Below are 26,836 nucleotides of genomic sequence, written 5' to 3' on the forward strand. Positions count from 1 at the left end.
TCTCTCACCTCTCTAAAAATGAATAAATTAAAAAAATGAATAAATAAAATCAATAAATATTTTAAATAAATAAAATTTAAAAAAAATAAAATACCTCAGCAAAAAGAAAATAAACCAGATGTGGCAAGCTGTTGAACACTGTTCAATTTAGATAATGATGAAAGTATATTCATTATTCTCTTTACTTTCAGGTTTGTTTGAAATTTTTCACAATAAGAAATTGCAAGAAAGAAAGGGAAGTAGGGAGAGAAGAGGAGAAGGAGGGAAGGGAGAAAAACTACCCTCCGCCACCCTTATTATTGTTTCATACTGACTTTAAATGAAAGGAAATATTAAATTAATTGAACAAGAAGGCCATTACAACAAGTGGCTCTAATGCAGGGGTCCCCAAACTACGGCCCACAGGCCACATGCGGCTCCCTGAGGCCATTTATCCGGCCCCCACCACACTTCTGGAAGGGGCACCTCTTTCATTGGTGGTCAGTGAGAGGAGCATAGTTCCCATTGAAATACTGGTCAATTTGTTGGTTTAAATTTACTTGTTCTTTATTTTAAATATTGTATTCATTCCCATTTTGTTTTTTTACTTTAAAATAAGATATGTGCAGTGTGCATAGTGATTTGTTCATAGTTTTTTTTTTATAGTCCGGCCCTCCAACGGTCTGAGGGACAGTGAACTGGCCCCCTGTGTAAAAAGTTTGGGGACCCCTGCTCTAATGGGTTGGCCATCTACTAAGCAAACCAAAATCTAAGCCTATAAATGCCTCAAGGTTAGCAAATGAAACCTAAAGACAACCAACCACAAAGAGCCAAGTAAGTTTCAATCCACAGCCAATCAATAACTTACTTACTTCGCTTCTGCCTTTTCTCTGCGGAAGTCTCTCTCTGGAGCTCCTGTCAGTGGAGAGCTCCTTACCACTCCCAGTGTGATGCTGCCCCATTGAAATCATTTTACTCAAACTCTTAAAATTTTTAATAGGCCTCAGTCCATCTTTAACAAAAGGAAAGTGGATTAAGAGACAGAGAATTTCCACCAACATGCGTGCCCGCCTACTTTGGGTGGGTCTCAGGGGGAAGAGCCCGCACACACATTCACATTGCAGCCTGGGGGCTTCTCTCACTGCCGTGTCCACGAGAAGAAACCCCAGATGCAGATTAGATCTGTGTTTCCACATGGGAAACAAAGAAAACTAACTAGGCAACTGGAGCTGTGTTGGCTGCCAAAGAACCTCATCTCTGAGCAGATTAAAAACAAAAACAATTATGCTAATACTTAATGGGCTCTCAATCCCCAGGGATGCAGACCTGCAGGCCCAGCCAGGACTGGGGGCCCCTCTCCAGGCCCTCCCATCACTGCCGCTGACCAAACCGCCACTCCCAGTGCCCTGACCCAGCCTGACTCCGGAGTCAGAGGGCTGGAAGACAGAATTCTCATGCAGTTGACACTAAACATACACTACTGACCCCAACATGAAGAGACATAGCTTGCATCTCCCACAGGAGGTGATACTCTTTTACTACCTCAGCAATAGCAAGAAAAAGGTCCACCCCACCCAGCATAGGTCAGCCAATGGGAGATGGCTGTAACTCAGCCAGTGAAAAAAAAATCACTGCACTTTAAACTTTCATTTTCCTCCAATGGATGCTTAGTTCACAACAGCCTTTCCCGACTCCATAAAAGAGCTTTCTCGTCTTTGTTTCTCTGGACTTCTGGGTGGTGTGCCACTTAGGACGCATGTCCCCAATTGCCATTCTTTATTGTTCCCTAATAAGTCCATTTTGCTGGAGAAATATCTGAGTCCTTGTCAAAGTTCATCAGACATGTGAAAAGTAAAGACAGCCCTTCTGTCAACACAGCCAGGAAAAGGCAGGTGAAAACCATGCCAGCCCAAGGGACTAACACACAAGCCAGAGTGATGCTAAACTGGAGGTTCTGCAGAGAACCTCGCTCCTCGCTCCTCCCGGCAGCCTTCTGGGAGGGGATCCCCGATCTGCTCTCTCAAATACCGCTTTCCTCAGGTTTCGTCCCTACTCCATACAGCCCATGGCGTCTACACCTCACCTCTGCACAGCACAGTGGTTCTGAGGGTAAGCTCAGAGCCAGGCCACGGAGAGTCAGATCCTGGCAACTCAGTTGCTGGATGATGTGGAATTATTTCTGTGCCTCAGTTTCCTCCTCTGCCTCTCTACAAATGAGGAAAATCACAGGACCGTTGATGATGAGTTAGTTCAAGTAAAGCACTTAAGACACACTGATACATACCATGTAAAAACGTTTGCAGTATTACAATAACCCACCCTTATTTCACCAGGCAACTTACTTTAATACTGATCCCCAAAATGCAAGCAGATCCCCGTGGCTCCTTAATCCTTGTCTTTGCTTGATGCTTCTCTCAAATATCCCCTCTCCACTGTCTCTGCAAATCCTCCCCACTGGTCACAATCCAGCTGACGCCCTGACCTCTCCCTAAGGGCTGACTGTTGCAGTCTCCCAAATCTTTTGCTCACTTCTGTAGTGTCTAACAGTATCCACCACAACAGGCAACCAAAGGGACTATCTGTAGAGGGTGGCAGGGTTAAGGCAAACACCAGGGGACCTTGAGGCACCCAGGGACTAGCAACAGGGGAAACAGTTATTCCCAGGCCTGAGAAGACAAGGGGAGGAAGCCATTACTGGGAACCAGTGAGAGGCACAGAAGAGTCCACCCAAGTTGTGGCCTTAAAGTAGAGAAACAGCTACGGCCAAACCTTGGGGGAAGTGGTTGAATAAGTATTACAACCTTTATCTCTTTCATATGCCAGTCTCTTGTAGGTGATTCCCATTGGCCAGACCCAGCTGGAGAACAGAGCGCAGGCAGAGGTCAGTCTCCCAGGAGCAGCAGAGAAGGGTGGAGAATGGATCAGGAGGACCAAATGGAGACTAATAAGCAAGGGCAGCTTTGTACCAAGCTAATTACCATTCAATTGGAAACTGTCTTGTACTAATCTTTCTTGTCTTTCACATGTGGGCCTCTGCAACAGTCAGCGTGGTGGGAAGAAAAAGCACAGAGCTCAAAATCAGTGACCTGGGTTAAACCCTGTTGACCAGATGTGTGACCTTAAAAAAATAATTTGACCTCCCCGTGTCTCCGATTCTCAGATTCCTCATTTGTGAGAACAGAGTACTCCTCGTAGTGACCTCATGGGGTTGTCAAGAGAATTAAATTTAAACGTTCTTTCCTCTTTATTTTCTTTCTAACTACTTATATATCCTTAAGACTGAAGCTCTAGTTCTTACATGTCTTCTATATCTAGAAATGCCAAAAAAAAAAATCAGTCAGAAGGTGCATACTTGTTGATAACAGGAACAGTTCTGTGAATTCAGTCATTGTAGGCATCTTAGAAAATTTCATGATCTTTAAGCTGACATGTCCATTGAGAAAAGCAGCGGGACATCTAAGGACTCATACACCTTTGTAAATCAGTGTGGTCCGGCATCACCACCACCACGTGGGAGCCTGTTAGACACGCAGACTCACAGGCTGCATAACCCCCCCCCCCAACACCACTACCCTACCTTCCCCGCCACTACTCTGAATTTTAACAAGATCTTCAGGTGATTTTTATGCACATAAAAAGTTTGAGAATTCCTGCTTTTGAACTAAAGGGAACCACAGAGAGCACGTAGGTAGGTTGTTTAAACCACCTCATTTTATAGCTAAGGAAACATGTCCAAAACAACATAAATTGTCCAAAGATGCTGGGTCAGGTACTGTCCCTTAACTACTCCTGTAGGCATTTCCAACCCCCTCATCCCTTGCTACTGTTCACCTCACAAGGTAAAACAACGAAATATTTCCCTAGTCTCCCTTGCCAGCTGTAAGTAGCCGCATAACAGTTCTAACCAGCGCCATCTGCTGAAAGGGTTCCTTGGAAATCTGCTTTCTTGGGAATATAAACCAGACAGAGATGTATCATCCTTCCCTGTTTCTCCTGCCAGAGTAGCCATGGAGTCTGGAGACGGGGTGGGTATCTTGTGACAATAAAGCAACAAGCATGAGGATAAAAGGGCATAATATGTTGAGGGTTGTGGAAAGGAAAGACACAGGGAACCTGGTCCTGGAAGACATCATTCAGCTGGTGGCTGAATCAACCAGTAACTTCCTACTTTAGCCTTCTGTTGTTTAAAATAATCATTCAATCAGCCTCTCTTCGTGTAAGATGCCACTTGTTGAGTTTTGTGTTACTTACAGTCAAACCCACTCCCAAGTAATGTCAGACAGCTAGCAAATGGCTAAGCCAACATTAGGACTCATGGCCCCTGACTTCCAGCCCAGAAATCTGTCCTATGCTGGCTTCATTTATGAAGTCAGAGAAATCTCCTTCCTGACTAAACGTTAGTAAACACATATGAAATCAAGAAGAAATGCTAATTTGAGGATGCACCTGTGCATGGGAGGAGAGATGTTATCTAAACCCTTGTAAAGTTGACAATAAGATCTTCAGGGCAGGTAATCAAGTTCAATGTAGAAATTCTGCATGTGTGGGTTTACCCAACTTTTAAAAAGGGAGACAATAAAGAGAGGAGAGAGTGAAGAGCAAACAGATCTTCATTTTATCAAAGAACCTCTGGCCCTGGCCAGTTGGCTCAGTGGTAGAGCATCGGCCAGCATATAGAAGTTCCAGGTTTGATTCCTAGTCAAGGCACACAGGAAAAGTGACCATCTGTTTTCCACCCCTCCCCCTCCACTTTCTCTCTCTTTCTCTCTCTTTCCTCCTCCCACAGCCATGGCTTGAATGGTTCAAACAAGCTAGCCCCAGGCACTGAGGATGGCTCCATGGCCTCACCTCAGGCGCTAAAAATAGCTCAGTTGCTGAGCAACGAAGCATCAGCCCCAGATGGGCAGACCATCACCCCATAGAGGACTTGCTGGTGAATCCCAGTCAGGGCGCATGCTAGAGTCTGTCTCTGCTTCCCCTCCTCTCACTTAAAAAAAAAAAAAGAGAACCTCCACCTACCATTGGTGTACCATGTGGTACTTGATATATAAAATTTAAATAAATGCCAGGTACAATTCCTGTTCAGTGATGCCACCAGCAAATGTCATGTTGATTCATCAATGTCTACAGATTCCATTAATATGGATTTACTGAGTTATAAAAAATGCATGTTTAACTGCAGATTGCTGTTCCCAAACTTACTTTAAAAAAAGAAATCAACAAAATAAACGGGCTATGGTGCATTAAGTTAGAGACATCAAAAAGTAAACAGAAGTGATGGCAAACTCAGAAACAAGAAAAACTTCCAGAAGTGAGACAGCCCATTGAAGGGTATGCCACCCCTGGCCGAGCCCAGAGGAGATTCTGAAGAGACAAAACCACCCAGGCCATGGTAGATGGAAAAGGACAGACTTGCCTCCTTGCCTTATAGAGAAAGGCCTTTGGAGGTGGGGGGGGGTCCCCTTTGGGCTCCTGCCAAGACCAGTCTATCATTTTCAAGTGAAGGAAATGACTTAGACACCGAGCACACATAATCACTTTGTTTTTGTAACACCACTTTTTACAAAACAACTTTTCATCCTTGTCAGGTTGATTCTGTCCCCCATTTTACAGATGAGAAATCAGGAAACTGACTCAAAATCACATACCGTCAAGTAGAAAGAAAGCACTCCATAAGGCCCTGTAAGATCTTACCCTGCTTCTGTCTAACCTCCCTGTGGCACTCTCCCTCAAGCTCCCTCAGCTCAGCCACTTGGCTGGGTCCCCAACCCCGCTCAGGCCGTGCCCATCTGACCTCTTGTTTCTGGTGTCAGGTTAAAAGGTCCCCATTTAATGAACCTTTCCCTCATGCTCTACCCCAGACTGAGTACCCTTTTTATGAGCTTCCACAATGCAGTATACTCCTTAACACTTGCAACTGCCATTAACTAATTAATCAATTGATTGATTAAAAGAATGAGATAATGATTTGTTTACTCACTGATGTTGGCACCAAGGGATGGCTTGGCGCTTTGTTGGGGGAGGGAATGTCTTTGGCCACTTGACCCTCTCCATCAGCCTTTCCTCACCATCTACCCCAAATAAACAGATAATATGAGAAGAGATAGTCATTTTGCAATGCAAAGTCACCTTTAAGACAAATCTCTAAGCCATTCCCTTTCTCCCTCAACCAGATTGAAGTCTCTATTCCTCTCCCATGTGGAAACCTTAGAACCATTTTTAAAGGCCTTTTACTCCAGGAAGACATGTTCACCCTTGAATCCCAGCACCTAATACAGTGCTGACTTAGCACCTGGTCAGCAACCAAGTATTCGCGTGACTGAATGGATAAATCAATGAATGAATGGCTTTGTACTCCCAGATCAGTGCTTATCCCTCACATTGCTCTCCCTCCTCCCACACAGAACATGGCTACAGAAACTGCCACTTTGGACATTCTCTTCTTACTATCTTCAGGGCATGGCCTTAGTGGATCAGGCGCTTGGAAAAGCACAGCTCCTGCCAGACTCTCCTTCATTCTCTAGCCAAGATGTTCATCTGCTCTCACTGCCCTTCCAGGAGAGGAATTTCCTTGGTTGGGGAGAAATGCTGGAGGTGGCAAGGGCTTCCCAACTGCTGACACTGAGGGAGCCATGGCACCAGGACCCGCGTCATCCTGGCCCTGGCATCCCACCTGTGAGGAAGCAGGAACAGGCCCCAGGCTGCCCTCTCTGAAGACAAGGAGATTGCCCAGATCGGACAGATTTCATTCATGAAGGACAGAGGTTTTTAAGGGCCCAGATGTCCCCCTCATCCAAGCTCTTAACATTTGGAAGAACAAAATTCTCTATGGGCCCTTTTCTCAAAATCACTTGGAGATACTGATTTAAAACAACAAACCCGGGACTCCATCCCAGACCTACTAACTCAGAATCCCTGGGGGTGATCCAAGAAAGCTATGTTTTTACAAAAGCTCTCCAGCAAATTCTGATGCTTACTAAAAGTCTGAGACTTTCTTAACTCTCAAGTCTCCTCTTAGGCTAGGACTTTCAGAGGCTGAGCATCCATGTAAGCCAGGCCAGGCCCGGAGGAGAGAGATACCATGGAACCCAGTAAAGAGTCTGTCCAACCTAGCCTTTGTACATTTTCAAATTAGAGAATAAAAGTGACCACCAGTGGCAAGTGGCCTGGGTCACGGTCCCATCAGCCCCCCCCCCCCCCCAGCCTATCTTTATCACAGTCAAGGTATCTCTGGCCTGCCAGAGAGAGGGAAAAACTAAAGGATTAGGACCTGGTTTTTGTCACTTAAATGCACAGTTCAAAGTGCCAGATTAAACCGGGATGGCAAGGAATGCAGTGGCTTTTCTTTGTTTATTTTGAGGAAGAACAGGGACACTTTGGCACCTAAATCCCTAAACCAAGATAGAATCGTGAAGCCCATTTCCCAGGTGTCTTGTCTCATGAGTCACCTTCTCCGTGGCCGCTGGGTCTAGCCCAGCTTCCTGCTACAGCGAAATGCCTGCCGAAGTGCCCATTGTCCGGAGGGGCCCAGCGCCAGGTCAGCGGTGCCCAGGGCACTCTTTTGTTCATTAAAGAAAGGACACTTTTGAGAAATTGATGACAACCAGAATCCCTTTCCCCGACACCACCAAAAAGTACATAACATCCAAGATGTTTCACATAATTTCAGGGGTGCACAGGCTCCTTGGATCCTATATAAGGGCCTCTGGCCATGAGTCCCAGGTTAAAAATGATCATAAACATGACAGAGAACTAAGAACCTGAAATGTCTGGGACTTTTTATCCATGAGTGAGGAAAGTCAAGATGGGGCTACAACGAAATGCATAAAGAAACAAATCGGCCCTGGCCGGTTGGCTCAGCGGTAGAGCGTCGGCCTAGCGTGCAGAGGACCCGGGTTCGATTCCCGGCCAGGGCACACAGGAGAAGTGCCCATTTGCTTCTCCACCCCTCCGCCGCGCTTTCCTCTCTGTCTCTCTCTTCCCCTCCTGCAGCCAAGGCTCCATTGGAGCAAAGATGGCCCAGGCGCTGGGGATGGCTCTGTGGCCTCTGCCTCAGGCGCTAGAGTGGCTCTGGTCGCAACATGGCGACGCCCAGGATGGGCAGAGCATCGCCCCCTGGTGGGCAGAGCGTCGCCCCTGGTGGGCGTGCCGGGTGGATCCCGGTTGGGCGCATGCGGGAGTCTGTCTGACTGTCTCTCCCTGTTTCCAGCTTCAGAAAAATGAAGAAAAAAAAAAAAAAAAAGAAACAAATCGTATGTATCCTTTTTTTTGTTTGTTTTTTGTTTTTGTTTTTGTTTTTTTGTATTTTTCCGAAGCTGGAAACGGGGAGGCAGTCAGACAGACTCCCACATGCGCCCGACTGGGATCCACCCGGCATGCCCACCAGAGGGTGATGCTCTGCCCACCTTGGGGCGTCACTCTGCCGCAATCAGAGCCATTCTAGCACCTGAGGCAGAGGCCATGGAGCCATCCTCAGTGCCTGGGCCAACTTTGCTCCAGTGGAGCCTTGGCTGCAGGAGGGGAAGAGAGAAACAGAGAGGAAGGAGAGGGAGAGGGGTGGAGAAGCAGATGGGCGCTTCTCCTGTGTGCCCTGGCCGGAAATCGAACCTGGGACTCCTGCACACCAGGCCGACGCTCTACCACTGAGCCAATCAGCCAGGGCCCGTATGTATTCTTTTTATTCAGGTTCTGTCTGTGCATAGAAATTTACAGAAATGTAGATATATGTGATATTTAATTTTGAGGTGTTTTGATTAAGCTGAAGTAATTTTTGTTATTTTAGGTGCATTAATAATTGATCACATAGAATTTCATCTGCTCATAAAATAATTATGCTTGGTAAATGTAGAAGTATAATCTTTAAGACAATTAAATATTTACTAGTCAAATTTACTTTAAAATATATTTGTTGTGGGGTATAGAAGGGCTAGACTTTTTAAGAATTTAGGTTTAATTCTTGATATTTATAAGATGCACCTCAAAATTGTAAACATTTTCTTTAAATAAAAAGCTATTTTTTTTAATCCTTTGTCTAACTCAAGTTCACGTTATCTACGAGGGCAGGTCCTTCCCCCTCCATACTTGAGACCTGTTCTATTCCTGCTTGATACAGTCATTTGGGCAACTATCTGCCAGCTCCGTGCTGGACCTCATAAGCCCAACATCAAAGAAGACATTGGGTCTGTCTTTCTGTAAAATGGTAGTGGCTCCCTGAATGTCATAAGCCTGCATTTGCACCATTTTCCATTGATTCTAAGCCATGCCTTTCCTGACGTACCACTATGAAGGAAAAACCACTGTCCATGAAACTGTGACACAACGCCTTAACCTTAATCCTCCACAGGCATTCAAGCCTCTCATTGCTTCAACATTTCTTTCATCCATCCAAGATAGGATGGCAGTTTCTCATGTCACTTGGCTGGGCTTGTGATGGCAACCTTATCACGGGTCTCAGTAAGTCTCTTCTATTCCAGAGGTGGCTCCTTTCCTCTCTCAGCTTCCAGAAAGCACTCAGTGCTGTTTTGAAAAAACAATGCAGCCCTGGCAGGTTGGCTCAGTGGTAGAGCGTCGGCCTGGCGTGCGGGGGACCCGGGTTCGATTCCCGGCCAGGACACACAGGAGAAGCGCCCATTTGCTTCTCCACCCCCACCCCCTCCTTCCTCTCTGTCTCTCTCTTACCCTCCCGCAGCGAGGCTCCATTGGAGCAAAGATGGCCCAGGTGCTGGGGATGGCTCCTTGGCCTCTGCCCCAGGCGCTAGAGTGGCTCTGGTCGCGGCAGAGCGACGCCCCGGAAGGGCAGAGCATCGCCCCCTGGTGGGCAGAGCGTCCCCCCGGTGGGCGTGCCGGGTGGATCCTGGTGGGGCGCATGCGGGAGTCTGTCTGATGGTCTCTCCCCGTTTCTAGCTTCGGAGAAATACAAAAAAAAACAAAAAGAAAGAAAGAAAAGAAAAAACAATGCCCCTGTGCTCACTCCTCCACCCGCGCGTCGCGTTTCCACTTCTCCAGCATCAGGTCAAAGCCTCCCTTCTCTGTTTCTGAGCCTTTTCGCACACATGATAATTTTTTATTTCAGTGCCAAATCATAGTGTCACCTTATTGAGGACCTTTTAAACGGCCATTCAACACAGTAACAACAATGCACTTAATTCAATTGAATTGATGACCATATGAGCAGCTGTGACCGAGTTTTGACAATACTAATAACTGATTCTCTTCTGAGCCTCGCTGATGCCATCAACTGATCCCCAGGGATGCTGGAAAGTAAAAATGTACATTCTAGAAAAAATTAAACATGGTTCTCACCCACTATCCCCATGCCCTCACCTTAAAGTCTCTAGCAGTCATAACTAAAATAAAGAAAATAATTCCAACTAAGAAGAGGATAATGGTAATAATAATAATAATAATAATAATAATAGTCTTTTTTACATCCCATAATATTCTGACTCACTTACCTTGCTTGGTCTTAATAGGAGGCACTCAAAGCTATCTTTCCTCCCTACTCACCTGAACTGTGTCATGTTACTTTCCTGTGATCTTAATGGCAATTGTCATTCTATGTCTCCCTCCCTCCACTTGTTTCTCCTTTCCCTCTAACAACCTGGAAGTAAATCCAAGTGACCAACTCCTATTTCATTTACCAGTGCTCATACCATGACTTTGAATTAATGAGAAAATTCCTACCTTTCATTTTTCTTATGATTCCCTATAATAACTTCATTGAGTAGTAGAGACAAGAAGAGACTATGATTTTATGATTATAAAAGTTGGGGGGCAGTAGGGAGTATTGATGAAGAAACCAGTACTGGCACTCAGTCTCCCAAACTAGTATTTATCTTCTCTGATGTCAAGACCCCGGTGGGAAGAGCCACCCCTAAATAGAAGAAACTGTTACCGAGATCCTGAAAAGGGTCTCCCATCACAAGCCCACCTTCAGGATGGAAGGGATTTATTGTGAACTCCTAGAAACTGAAGTCTGCTTATATATGCTCAATTTAGTAAATACTCTTGAAAAGACTGTGCAGAAATCACACTGGGCAGGATGCTCTAGGTTCCAGGATGAAATTTCATGGTCTGGCACTCCAGTGACTCATAATCTGGAGCTGTTCTCAATTTGGGGGTGAAGGGACGAGGGAGGGAGGCAACACTGACCCTTTTGTGAATCAGATGATATTTACAGGCCCCAGAAAATCGTTCCAGATTCCCATGCACACATCCGATTTTGCAAATAATTTTGTGGGATTCACAGACCTCCTGGACATTGGAGGAGCTCATGTGTGTGTCCCATAACATCCAGCCATAAAACTCACAGAGATGAGCCTTTTCCCATGGTTACTCCCACCCAAGGACAAAGAGGCAAAGCCAGCCCAACAGATGTACAAAGAGGCAATCCCCTGCCTGCCCTTGTTGCTCAGGTTTTCTTGATTAACAGGGGCTCATCTTAAATGCCTCAACCTTCTCCCTCAGTTCCGAGGCTCTTTTTCTGCAGTGCTTGGCTGTATTTTCCAAAAGGCACAGCTAGCTGGGCACACCAGTCAGGGGAGCTAAGGCCCTCCTCACTGGACTTGCCCACAACACCTCCTGTCCCTTACAGCCCCTGGAAAAGACACCCCCCCCCGACTCATTTTACCATCTGACTTCTCAGAAAGGAGGGCTCCTCATAAAGAGGTTGGGGACCCCCCCGCCAGGGCAATGACTGCAAGGAGTTTCTGGCATTGGTGAGTTGGCTGGTGGTTGGGGATTTTCCAGTCTTTACTCTGAAAAAAGCAACCAGATTTTTCATTTTAAGTCAGGATGTCAAAGTGTCACTGAACTGCTGGAGACTGACATCCGGGATCAGAGCCTCATCTTGATTGGAGCCAGAGTCTCAGTATCTCTTAAGGACACAGGCAACCTGGCTTCTCCCCCAGATTATCTGTGGATCTGAATGAGGTTTCTATCGTGTCCCCCTTAGGGAAGGAGACTGGGTTCCCATCCTGGTTTCTCTTTCTGACCCTCAGGCCCAGCGCCACGAGGCTCTGTGGAAATTCTGAGGTTGCAGCCATTTCTTTGTGTTTGTCATTCCTCTTCTCTGGATATTAATTAGTGTCCCCAGGGAGACTGCCTGGGAGGCTCAGACAGCCTGGTTTGGAATACTACTATTAATAATAACAATAGTAACAATATGTAGCGCTTTTAGCTGAAAAGGAACTTTCATCTTTGTTACTTTAACAACTGTTATCCCCGGTCCGGAAGATAGTGTATCAGTTGGGATCCCAGCTGGGACACCTCCAAAGAGTTTAACTGAAAGTTCTTTATAGAGGAGGCTATTTGCAGAAAGTCCAAACAGGAAAACAGAAACTATGTCAATTATTTTAATAAAAAGATACAGTTCAAAAGAATTGGAGATCTTTACAGGAAGTCTCTAACCAAAGTAGTAAAATTCTTAAGGACAGAGAATAGAATGGTGGTTTCCCGGAGCTGGGAGAGGTGAGGAAAGAGTTTAAAGGGTAGAGTCGCAGTTTTGCAAGATGAAAAAGTTCTAGAGATCTGTTTCACAACAATGTAAATACACTTAACAGTGCTGAACCGTGCACTTAAAAATGGTTAAGATGATAAAAATAAAAGAGAGAAAAAGAGGGGGTTGTTGATCTGAAACATGAAAGGGCTCTGAGGTGACAGAAGGGGAACTGTAAAGCAGGCAGCACCCCTGGGCCGGGGCAGCAAGGGACGAGCTGGGGTTGTTGAACTCGGAAGCTCAGAGGCGCAGTCGGGCTGGCCCCAGTTCCCACCGCTGCTGCGGGGAGCGTGGGGGTGGGCTGTTGTGAGGGGACTGGACCAGGGAGAGCAGGCAAAGGAAGGACCAGCGCCTCTGCCTCCTCCAGCCGGCCTTGCAGACTCCACGTTGGCAGAACTGACAGGGAGCTGCCTGCAAAGAAGGGTGCAATTTGCGAAGTCCCAGCCCAGCACCACTAAGCAGGGCACAGAAGGGTAAGGAACTGAGTGATATTAGCTTACTAATGGGCACAAAGGGTGTGAGCAAGACCAACAGAATAATAAAACAACAGCAACTGGGGCCAGCAAAAATCAGTGACCACCCGGAAGCCTGACGACGGGGCAAGAGGAAGGAATGATGTTACAGTGGTGGTTTCCAGGCCCAGGCCGTGGGAGACGGGGGCCTGCGGGAGCTGTGGATGCCGAAACCAGGGCCAAGAAAGGACGGAACAGGCAGGGGTGGGGCGAGAACCTCCTGACCTCTCTCTCTTCTTCCACCTGCTGATCTCCTAAAACTGCCGCAGTGAGGCCAAACCAAACCGGAAGCCAGAGGTCGATGTTTAACATTCACTTAATGAAAACGGAACCTACTCTATACATTTATCATCATCTTTCTTTCTCTACCTGAGGACAATAATAGCAACAACAAATAGAAATCCCGTCCAGTTAATATAGATCAACTCATTCTTTCTAATATACTTAACAGTAACTAGGCAGGAGAGAAATTTTGCTTTTATTTTAAGCATAAATAATTGGCAATATTTTCCACATCTATTGAATGCCTACTATATATCATTAAAATGCTTGCTTAGTGATTTTCACAGACACCTGAATGTAAAGAGTGAACTAAATGCTTGTCACCTGCTTCTATTGCCAATGACTGAAAAAGCACTTCGGCTTCAGGTGCCTCCTCTAAAACTGGGAATGGTAATAATAGGCGGTTCATGGGCTTGTTATGAAAATGAAATGAGAAAAAATTATGTGAAGGTGCTATAGAAAGGTTGGTATTTATTTTCTATTCCCTTCAGTTCTCTATGGAGCTCAGTGTCCTTTACAGCATCACCATCATTATCAATATCACCATCATCACCACTACCATCACCTTCCCCTTCATCATCACCACCACCATCACCATCACCACTATCACCATCACCACTACCACCACCCCCATCATAACCATCAACTTCATCATCGCCACCACCACCATCAGCATCACCATCACCATCACCACTACCACCACCCCCATCATAACCATCAACTTCATCATCGCCACCACCACCACCACCATCACCATCACCACTATCACCACTACCACCACCCCCATCATAACCATCAACTTCATCATCGCCACCACCATCAGCATCACCATCACCATTATCACCACCCCCATCATAACCATCAACTTCATCATCGCCACCAGCATTCCTGTCACCAATACTATCACAACCATTATCATGACTATCATCCCATCACTTCCAGTATCACTAACATCATCTTGATCACCATCACCATCATCATCATTATTGTCACCATCACCATCACTAATATTATTATCTTTTTTCCAGGTCCGAAATTTCCTTGACCTTAGGACCTTAAAAGTTTTATTGAGCATAACACCTTCTTAGAGGGAAAGGACATGTGGGACTTGGAGTCCAGAGAGCTGTACTGACCCCTGGCCCTGCCATCGACTCTCCGTAGGCTCCTTCTGAGTTTCCCAGTGTTCTCCTCCGTTAAACAAGAGCACTTACCTACCTGTGCTGATGGCCCTTTCTCTGCCCCGCCAAAACCACTCTGTCCTTTGCTGTCCTATTCTGTATCCATGGAGGATGATCTTTACAGACTGAATTACAGAGGCTCCCTTGTATGTATATATGGTTGTATAAATATTGATAGGAGGTATCAAAAACTTACACACCAAGCTTAAGTTATCTAGTTTAAGGAACCTGGGGCTGGGGATATTGGAAATATTGGATGAAAAAATATTTTCATCTAAAAATATTATGCTGAGTAAAGGAAATAAGACACAAAATCATTGGTGTGAAGTTCCAGCAAATTCAAACTGATCTGTATTAATAAAAAGAAGATCAGTGGTTGCTTAGGGACAAAAATGGAAGGAGAGATTGACAGCAGTAGGGTATGAGGGAAATTTGGGGAGTAAAGGAAATATTTGGCATCCGAAATGCAGTAGTGGTAACAAGATGCATACATTTGTCAAAACTCAACTACCTGTATTTAAATGGGTACAGTTCATTATATGTAAATTTAATATAAATTTTACCTCAATAAAGTTTATTTTAAAAAAATATTCACGGCATAATATAAACAGAAGATATACTATATCATAGAATTCCAGAGGTGATAGTACTACAAGTCAATACAACCTGCATGTATACATAAACACTAGAACAGGGGTCCCCAAACTTTTTACACAGGGGGCCAGTTCACTGTCCCTCAGACCGTTGGAGGGCCGGACTATAAAAAAAACTATGAACAAATCCCTATGCACACTGCACATATCTTATTTTAAAGTAAAAAAACAAAAGGGGAACAAACACAATATTTAAAATAAAAAACAAGTAAATTTAAATCAAGAAACTGACCAGTATTTCAATGGGAACTATGGGCCTGCTTTTGGGTAATGAGATGGTCAATGTGCTCCTTTCATTGACCACCAATGAAAGAGGTGCCCCTTCTGGAAGTGCAGCGGGGGGCCAGATAAACGGCCTCAGGGGGCCGCATGTGGCCCGCGGGCCGTAGTTTGGGGACCCCTGCACTAGACGCTGACACTGACCCAGTGAAGACATCTATTTGGCTCACAGATGCTGCTACTGTATAAACAACAAACAAAAATGGCATAAGCCAAAGAGGGCCTCTGAAGACCAGGCCAACCCAGTAATGCTAAACTCATTGATGAGGTTGCCTTGTGCAGACATACCTCAGAGATATTGAGGGTTTCATTCCAGTGAAATAAAGCATAGACTTTTTGCTGGTGGAGGATCTTGCTTTCAGTTTGTAAAATACATACCGTATTTTTCGCTCCATAAGATGCACCTGACCATAAGATGCACCTAGGGTTTTAAGGAGGAAGAAAAAATATATTCTGAACCAAATGGTGTGTTAAAATATTTAATAAAATATACCACAATAATATTTCAACAATATAAACTCAACAGCAGTATTAACAACCATTAGCACTGTTATTAACAAATGAGAAGAGACTTTAATGTTCAAATACTCTTCTAGTTGTCTGGGAACCCCAGGAACTCATCATCACTAGTGTCGGAATTTAAGAAGCTCAGTTGCTCACAATCACTGGTATCACTTTCTTCACTATTTTCATATAAGATATCATCTTCAGTATCATCTAAGGCATTGCTAATGCCACATTTTCTGAATGACCATATCAGGGTTTCATTCTTCACTGACTGCCATGATGTTTTCACCCATTCACCAACTTGAGTGATAGTGGGTCTCTATCAGGGGTCTCAAACTCGCGGCCCGCCGAACAATTTTGTGTGGCCCGCAGACTAATCCACGGGCTTACTTAATTTTATCCAAAATATTTTGAACTTCGTGGATTAATCTGCGGGCCGCACAAAATTGTTCGGCGGGCCGCATGCGGCCCACGGACCGCGAGTTTGAGACCCCTGGTTGGTGTCAGATCATGATTACCAGCAGTCACCCATTTGTTCCACTCTTCTCACATAGAGACTTTAAATGGTTTGTTGATGGAAACATCATCGAGAGGTTGCAACTGGCTGGTAAGACCCCCAGGGATTACAGCTAAATGAGTCTGCACTTCATTAAAGGTGGGTTTTTTTTGGTGTGGTTTTGCTAATATGTGCTCTAAACTGGTCAAGCAGTAATAGGGCAGATTTTTTTCAGAAGCCCTCTAGCACCTTGGGCCCCTATCTGCCAGCCAGCCAGCCAGCCAGCCAGCCAATGAAATGCTATTAGGCTGGGAACAGGTGACGTCAGCACTTCACACAGAGCTTCAGCAGCTGCAGCAGCCCTCCACCGCTGCAGCGCGCCTCTCACGTCAGCCCTCGATGATGCAGGATGAATGCGCCCACACAACATCACTCGCCTTCCCTTCTAAGCTGCATGCAACTGTGGAAACCGGAACCAGGGGATCACTCAGCAGATGCCGGGGTACTGCACGCCACCGTGGCGGGTATGATTACACTCCTGCTAGCGCTCATTCTACATATGTTTACCCGGGCAGCACCCACAGCAGCTAAAAAAAGTGAACATTCGCTCCATAAGGCACAGGGCATTTTCCCTTCCACTTTTGGGGGGGAAAAGTGTGTCTTACGGAGTAAAAAAATACAGTAACACTTTGAAGCCCTGTAAAGTGAAGAACAGTAAAACAAGGTGAGCCTGTATGAAAAGTATCAAAAAGAACAAGAGGAAACAAACAAACAAAAAACTATATGATTTTGGGTGAGGGGTATACAGCATAATCAAATGTCAAAATAATCTGGTGATGTTTTCTCTCAACATAGGTACCCTGATTTATCAATGTCACTGCATTAAATTTAATTTAAAAAATAGGAAAAAAAACTATATGATGCTGATCGGTGTCTCGCTTTAACATAAAAAGAGTTTTGGGTTTTTTTGGGTTTTTTTATCTTCCTGAAGCTGGAAACGGGGAGAGACAGTCAGACAGACTCCCGCATGCGCCCAACCGGGATCCACCCGGCACGCCCACCAGGGCGCGACGATCTGCCCACCAGGGGGCGATGCTCTGCCCCTCCGGGGCGTCTCTCTGCCACGACCAGAGCCACTCCAGCGCCTGGGGCAGAGGCCAAGGAGCCATCCCCAGCGCCCGGGCCATCTTTGCTCCAATGGAGCCTTGGCTGTGGGAGGGGAAGAGAGAGAGAGGAAGGAGGGGGTGGGGGTGGAGAAGCAAATGAGCGCTTCTCCTATGTGCCCTGGCCGGGAATCGAACCCGAGTCCCCCCACATGCCAGGCCGACGCTCTACCGCTGAGCCAACCGGCCAGGGCAACACAAAAAGAGTTTTATGAGTTGACTATTGAGCTATAATAAGGCTTAGAGAGAGAAGAGTGAGCTCAAGGCCAGTGTGGTCAAATAGGTTTGCTAATATTCCCAAATTTCAGTTTCTTACTTTATAAACTAAAAATAATACTAGCCTTCAAATGCCACGTATTCAAGACCCCAATTTCTATTGAGAAATCATTCCAAAGACAGGAGAGGAAACATCTATGGACTCAGACACAAAATATGTTTGGCTCCTCAGTCTGGTTCAGGAAACTTACGACATAACTCCCTGAATTTATGGAACCAAGCAGAGCCCGTGGTCTTCACGCCGGTCCCGTGGCTCTCACCCTGGCTCTCCCAGAAGCATCAGTGGAACTTATAAAAAGGACAGATTCCTGAACCCAGCTCTTGGAATGCCTCAGTGGGCCTGGAATGCAGCCCAGAGAGTTATGTACATCCGCAGGTGACGGAGAATACTAATAGACTAATACCACCTTGCTAAGGACTTGCACTGGTGTTTTTATGCAGCCTAAGCATTCCAAGATAGTCCTCTCAGAGCACAGTCTCCGGTATGAGAACAGGTTTGTAAATACTCTTTCAGCTCCATCCCTGACCATGGCCCTCAAGAGTCCAGCTGAGACTGGACACACCTAAACTAAGTAAAGGAGACAGAGAGGATAGATGGTAGGGGCATTCTTCCATGTTTTCATTAAAAGGGCTTAACCTGAAATCTGATTATCTTGTCTCTTCTTTGCTACTTCCTTCCTAAGCAATGGGGTTGAATCAGTTACCACACAGAACCTGAGGAGCACTATTAGCACCTTGTGCAATAAAGGTACAGAGAAATAAGACAACTATCAGACCTGCGTGTGACACTTCCACATACACCTCACCTTGAGATCCAGATTTCTCAGGACAAGCAGAGTCAGCTCTTCATTCATTTCTTTAATAAATATGTATTGGCAGCCCTGGCCACTGGGCTCACCGATAGAGCGTCGGCCCAGCGTGTGGAAGTCCTGGGTTTGATTCCCAATCAGGACACACAGAAGTGACCATCCGCTTCTCCACACCTCCCCTTCCCCCTTCTCTCTCTCTCTCTCTCTCTCTCTGTCTCTCCCTCTCCCTCCCTCACCTACAGCCATGGCTCGAATGGGTTGAAGCAAAAGACACCCAAAAGGGACTCTGTACAAAAGTGCAGAGAGTGTAATGAAACTATCAAGAAAGACTGCAATAACCCAGAGCTACCAAAGATGAGGGAACCCGGGAGCACCCCTGGCCTGCAAGGCAAAGGGAGGAGGGATTTCCAAAAGATAAAGAGGGTCCCCTAGGCGCTATGGCCCTTGGTAAGGGGATACAGCCAAGCCCTGGTGGCCTGGCCAGGAAGAAGCCAGGGGAATAAAAATACCTTGGATAAATATCTTTTCCCTTCCTCACTCTGATCCCCTGCTCGTGTTTCCCACTGGTCAATTCCACCAGGAGGTCAGAAGGTGGGAGTGTCCATTGATGCAATACGCACAGTCAGCCTACTGGGGCACAGAACAAGGTAAGGAGAGGTTGAAGTTGGGTCTAGAAGGGCAAACAGAAGGCATCAGCATAAATAATAACTGCAAAGGTTTGAGAGAGAAAAAAGTAAAGTTCATTCAAAGAAGAGAGGGCCACTGCATTGGAGCTTAGTGATACAGTATAGAATGAGGGCAGAGAGGAAGACAGATCATGCAGGACCTTGAATACCACGGTGAGGTGCTGGTACTTCATTCTGTGCCCAATGGGAAGCCTTTGGAAGGAGACAGGACAGATTCTCACATGTTTGAGGCCTGTTCTGCCTGCTATGGTGTAGGCACAGTAGAAGCAGGAAGGGCAGAGGCAGGAAGCAACTCATCCCAGAACTCAAATGTGCAGAGAATAGACTTTCACTTGGTCTAGAGCTGATCTGTTATTGCCCGCTAGCTCCTACCCACTATAGGGAGGCAAAAGGAGCAGGGGGATCACCTTTGGACCCATACAATAATTTAAATAGTTCTTTTAGGTAAAAGCCTCTCTGGTTAGATGTGTTTCATCTTTAGATTTCAGTACCATCCCCACCCCCCACGATGGTGTATGAAGGGAGAGAAGCATGCATGACCTTGTGGACTTGGGGAGAAAGAGTCCTCAAAAGCATGCAGGGTCCTCTGGTTCCTCTGGCTTCCTGGCAATGTCCCTTGTCCCGTCATCAGGGACTATAACTGAGTCTGCAGCTGATATACATCTTGTTCTTTACCAAGCTCTCAGCTTGTTCAGACTCCAGTGATTCCGACTGACTAGTGTCACCTCAGCTCTCACTGGCATTATAGGCCCCTCTGAATGACTCAAGGTCCCCATCCCAACAGGGCCACGCTAGCCATGCCAGCTCTCAACTCTGAGTTCATGGCTCGGGAAAACAAAGGAAGGCTTGAGGATACAAATCACACCTTCACTCTCCCTAACCACATCTCTGAACTTATTTTCATGTGGTCAACCTTCAGGTTGGCCAAAAGGCCCCTTACCGGACCAACAGGTAACTCCTCCCAGCATCCCAGACTAGAAGCTAGGGAGGAGGCCCTCTGCCCTCTGTAGTCCTCACAGTATGTAACAGACTTCTCCTTCTGTGGACTGCAGGCCCAATGGAAGATCAGAATCCATGAGTGATCATCTTCCTCCTCTGTCTCCCTTCTGTCTTCCTCCTCCAAAAATCTATGTGGGCAGAAGCACAGGCTTCACTACAATGGCCCCATCTTCCGAACTCCAGCTTTATGACTAAGCATTAATGATGAATAGTGAGTGTAAACATCCTCTATGTTATGGGAGAAATTTATAATCTAATACTGCAGTCCTGATTCTTGCTATGGAAATGGAAACTAAAAACATTTATAGAACCCTCTCTCTCCCTACCAAGGCTCGCTTTCAAGGCTATAGAATTTTCTGGAAAACAATATTTTTGAAGGTCAAAAGCCAAATCTCAGCTCTTTCTTTCCCTTTACATTCTTTCATCCCTTCTCTGAGCAGGTATATTTAGGGAAAAAAAGAAAAACATTAAAATTTTCCAAACCATGTCATCATTGCACCTATTAGGAAGCTAATGTAATGGTCTGAGAGAAAAGTTTAGTTTGTTATCTGATGGAAGTGGAGTATAGAGCAGAAGAGAGAAAAGTCAGAAGGTGCAGGACATATTTTGGAAGTCGAGCTCATAGAATTAGCTAATAGGTTAGATGGTAGGGGGTAAAAAAAATGGGGAACCAAGAATGACTCCTGAGTACTAGACAGATGGTGGCCCATTTCACTGGAATGGGGAATATTGGAAAAGAAACAGGGTTAGGGTGGGAAAAGTGAAGGATTCTCTTTTCCATCTAATAAATTTGCAATTCCAATTAGACATTCAAGTGATAATGTCAAATAGGCCACTAAGAAGGGAAATCAGAGATTATGATAAAAAATGGGGAGTCAGCAGCATACTGATGGTACCTAAAGCCCAACGCACCTTATGACAAAAAGTGAGGTCCATGCATGCCCGTACCAGGGATGAAAGCTTCTGTCGGCCAACCCAGGACAAAAAGGAAATCTCTCAACCCAATCCAAACATACCTCAAGGCAAGTTTTCAGATTCAGTGTAACATTTAAGGTCCAGACTCAAGCACTACAAATCCACCTTGAGTTTAGCAACGACCACAGAGGAGAGAGAAAATGGCTATGTTGGAACTAGAGCATCATTTTTGTACAGGTTTTTATCCCAGAGAGAGCAACAAATACTTTTTGGAGACCTATCACCATGGAGACAATTCTCAGAGCAAGCATAAGACCAACAAAAAACAAAGTACTCCAAAATACCTTTGAGTTTTCTTTTTAAAATTTATTTAGAAATTAAATTTAATGGGATGACATTAATCAATGAGAGTACATAGGTTTTAGGTAAACATTAACTTTGATTTTCTGGCAGCAAAGAATCTTGTGAAAGGCCAACTTCTCAAGGGTGAACTCTCTGACTTTTCAAAGGACCTATGGCTTAGTTTTGGGACACACACGCCAACATTTCTGTTGTTGGGTGGGAACAGGAATAAAAGAATGCACGGGAAATCCCTCTAATGAAAAGGAGGCAGAGTGGAGCAAGGGGGGTAAAAAGGACTATACTATTTCTGAAGAAATAGCCCCACCTGCTGAAACAATTTCCCAGCTGACTTCCTCTAGAACCATGCTTCTGGAACAGTAAGGTATCTCCTCCATCACAAGGGAATTGAATGAAAGGCTGACAACGAGAAGCAGACAAGTTTAATGAGGTTTTAAGGAAACCTATGCAAATGTCACAAAAAGGAACCACAAAAAATAGAAAATGATGAAAAGCACATGATTCTTCAAACTCTACATGATCATGTAGTGAAGGTGCAAAAGAAAGAGAAAAAGGGAAGGAGAGGAGAGTTCTTTTCCAGGAATTATTACTTCTTAACTTTAACCCTCTTGCTCCCTCTAGAGGTCGAGGGCAGAATAACATGTCTATAACAACAAAATCATTGTTCTAGAAGCCATGGCTTCATCTTCACTGCACCTTTCTGAACTTTAAAATATGGCGGTGTTAAAAATAATAATAATAAAGACAACAAGATACAATTCCTCTGGCTTCCTGACACTTTCCATATACTCTGAAATTTGAAGCCAAATAATTTGAGGTGTTTCGTAAGCAAAGCCAGACCTATAGCATTAGTCAAATATCTAAGATGAGCCTATTTATAAGATGGGGAAGAAGCACAATATTGCATGAGCCTTCATTAACCTGTTCCTCCAAACAGATCATTGCTTATCTGAACACAGGAGGATTCTTTAGGTTCACATCGATCTAAAGTCATTCTGGAAGGGCAATGTCTGGGCTTTGTTTTAGGTTTTCTATTTTGACAAGGATATCATTGTTGCCAGGAAACTTTGTACTCTAGATGTAGGTGCACACAAAAGTTAAATTACCTCATAATTCTAATGGCTCAACTCTGGCATCAGTCACAGAATTAAAATTTGTCTGCCTAAATCCAGCAGCAGAATTAAGGAAACAAGTCAAGGAGCCAAAGACTATGAACCTCCATAAAGCCGGTGCTCATGACGCTATTTTTCAAGCTTTCAATACAGTGTTTCTAAAGCAGCACTCAGACTCATTTTAGAATTTCAGCCTTGTGACTTTACAGTACAACACAGACCGATAACATCTGGACAGAAGGAGCAATGTCTCATAGATGTGGGTTCAGTTTGGGCAACAGTGTTTTACAAATACAGAGCCAGAAGGTAAATTTCTCTAACTCTCAAGATTATTGGTGCAATAATTAACTATTCTTTCAGAAGAACAAACACCAATCTGGAACGTTATCTATAGCCACAGGCAATGAATACATAGCAGAAGACAAATCATACCATGACAAAGTACAAAAAGATCAATAATATTTAAAGATGATTCTATGCCATTTAGTATATGATAAAGGTGGTATCTCAAATCACTAGGGCAAAAATAAACTTTGTAATAAATGATGCCAGGACAACTAGGTCGCTGACTGGAATAAAAGATAAATTTAGATCTGTATTCCATGACATACAAAAGAATAAATTCTAAATGTGTCATATGTCTTAAGTGTAGAAAATAAAAACAATACCAAAACTAGAAGAAAATAAGAGTGAATTCCTCTTCAATCGCAGTGTAAATTGTAAATACAAAGATATAAAACAGAGGGGCAATAGAAGAAAAGATTGATAATCTGACCACACAAAAATAAATATAATACATTGTAAAATAAGCAAACAAAATGAACACAGCATAAACAGAGGCAAAAGATAACTAAACAGGAGAAAATATTTGCAACAGACATATCCCTAGTAGGTAAAGAGCTCTTGAAAATCAAGGCTGTAAGAACCAAAACCCAGTAGAAAAAACCGAAAAAAGATAGAGACAATTCACCCTTCAAAATATTAAATAGCGCCTGACCTGTGGTGGCGCAGTGGATAAAACATCAACCTGGAAATGCTGAGGTCGCCGGTTCGAAACCCTGGGCTTGCCTGGTCAAGGCACAAATGGGAGTTGATGCTTCCAGCTCCTCCCCCTTCTCTCTCTCTCTCTCTCTCTCTCTCTCTCACTCTCTCTGTCTCACTCTCTCTGTCTCTCCCTCTCTTCTCTAAAATGAATAAATAAAAAATTTAAAAAAAAATATTAAATAGCCCATAAATATATGAGAAAAAGTTTTAGTTAGAGAAATATAAATTAAAACAACACTGAGATCCCATTTCTTATCTATTAGACTGTCAAAAAATTAGAAAGTATAAAGGTCTGTTGACAAGGCTGCAGGGAAACAAATACTCTTGTACATTGCTTGCAGGAAATGAGGAATGGTACAACTCTTCTAGAAGAATATTTGACAACAATTAACAAATCTATAGATGCACTTAACTTTTGCCCCAGCAATCCAACTTTTAGAAATCTATTCTGAAGATAAATATCCAACAAGCAGAATAAATATCCACAAGGTGATTCATTGCAAAATATTAGAAGCAGCCTGACCAGGTGGTGGCGCAGTGGATAGAGCGACGGACTGGGATGCAGAAGGACCCAGGTTCGAGACCCCGAGGTTGCCAGCTTGAGCATGGGCTCATCTGGCTTGAGCAAAAAGCTCACCAGCTTGGACCCAAGGTCGCTGGCTCCAGCAAGGGGTTACTCGGTCTGCTGAAGGCCTGCGGTCAAGGCACATATGAGAAAGCAATCAATGAACAACTAAGAAGTCGCAATGCGCAACAAAAAACTAATGATTGATGCTTCTCATCTCTCTCTCCGTTCCTGTCTGTCTGTCCCTGTCTATCTCTGCCTATGTAAAAAAAAAATATATATATATATATATATATATATATATATATATATATATATGCAATCTAGATGCTCAATACCATATAAAGAAAGTGGTCAGATAAACTATGATGTGTCCACACAATGAATCTATTTTAAAAAATAAAGATATCTGAAAATTGATATGAAGTAATTTCCAGAATATATTAAATTTAAAAAGCAAAATGCAAAACAGTATCCTTAGTATGCTATCTTTCATGTAAAACAGAAGGGGATATGTATATGTAGACATATACATAGATTCATTTGTAAAAAAGAAATGCCAAAAGGATAAACTATAAATTAATGGGATAGCCTATAGAGTGGAACAGGACAGAAAAAAATGGAAAGGAGAAACAGGTAGTGATGGGGAGTGCAGGGCAGTGAAACTATTCTGAGTATACTTTGTGTTAAGCAACTCTGATTCTTAAAACCATGTAATATTTCACATCACAAAAAATACACTATCACAAAGTTTAGGGTCTATTTTATCACTTCATATTCACTTTAAAATATCTCCTAAATTTTTTGAGCAGTGTACTTGAAATAAACTAGGAGATGGGAGAAGACCGAAAGTGGAATAATTAACTATATTACAGATAAATAAAATACCCACATGAGGGGAGTGGGAAAGTGAGAGCTTTCCTAAGAAAAAGTACCATATTTTGACTATTCACTATAAAAAGAAGCAGAGATAAAAGGAGCTGTGCACAAATATTTTACTCCACTTAGTAAATTTGTTTTTTCTGGGTGTATAGTTATCAATTCTGAAATCATCTTATAGCCCTGGTTGGTGACTCAGTGGATAGAGCATCAGCCTGGCATATGGACATCCCAGGTTCAATTCCCAGTCAGGGCACACAAGAGAAGCAACCATCTTCTTCTCCCCTCCTCCTCCCCCTTCTCTCCCTCTTCCCTTCCCACAGCCAGTGGCTTGATTGGTTCAAGTGTGGCCCAGGGTACTGAGGATAGCTTTGTCAGAGCACAACAGCCTCAGGCACTAAAAATAGCTCAATACTCAAGCATTGGCCAAGATGGGGTTGCTGGGTGGATCCAGGTTGGGGTGCATGCAGGACTCTGCCTATCTCCCTTCCTCTCACCTAAAAAGAAATACTCATGTGAATAAGGATTTTAAACAAATAAGTTAATATAGCATAAATAATGGGAGCTGGGTTTCTTACTATCAAAGAAAACCATTGCAAATAAGGTGTAGGGGGTAGGGGACAGGGTGTTGAAACAAATCCTGTTGTATAGAACTAGAATTGGCAGTATCAATATGAACTCATAGTTTTTAACACATGTACAGATGACTAGGTATAAAATAGATTAAAATGTTTGTGTGCATGGATTGATATATATACACAAATATATTTCCTAGCTCTATCCTTTGAGAGAGCCTAGAAGCAATAAGCACACCTAGCTCTAAGATCTTGGTTCCTAAACACCGTTCTCTAATAAATGAATCAAAGCTCATTGGAAAAAGGGTAGAGCCTAGGACAGGAAAAAAAAGTAGAAGATGCACCTAGAACATCTTTTGGTGCCATAAAGTAAGGAAGTGTTCAAAACATGAGAGGGCCATGGTTCAGGGACATAGTTCTAACTGGAAGGCGCTCCCAATGGCTAAGGTAGCAACACTTTGAGCAACAGCATACATAATGATAGTGATAGATTATACCCACAAGTCCAAGTTAATAAAAATAAATAATCATTGCAATTAGTAAATGTGGAAGGAATGTTGAAAATCACCATTAGACAAACATCATATAGAATAACTGCTGCACAGAAGAGCAATCACTGGATGATAAAATTAATAGGCAAAAATATTATGAGAAACAGGAAATTTGTAGTCTCAAAGTATCTCCCTATAAGGTAATAATTACAAAGGGAAAAAGTCACCTTACAATACACAAACCTGGCATACAACATCTTAAGTGATCAAAGTGAAACATCACCAAAATAAGACATAGTGGCATCATGTGTCTCTGATATGATGCACTGATAAGGGCACAACGTAACTTCTGGCAAAAAATAAAGCATCATCTCACTCTAATGAGAACACATCAGACAAACCCAAACTGAGAAATATTCTACAAAGTAACTGACCAGGAATCTCTAAAACTGCCAAGATCATGAAGGACCAAGAAGGACTGAAGAGACTATGAATATATCACAATTACATGCAGTGTGTGATCCTGGATTGGATCTGGAACCAGAAGAAGGGTATCATCAACGTAATTGTGGCGATTATA

The sequence above is a fragment of the Saccopteryx leptura genome, chromosome 6, assembly GCF_036850995.1.
Source record: "Saccopteryx leptura isolate mSacLep1 chromosome 6, mSacLep1_pri_phased_curated, whole genome shotgun sequence".
NCBI lineage: Eukaryota > Metazoa > Chordata > Mammalia > Chiroptera > Emballonuridae > Saccopteryx > Saccopteryx leptura.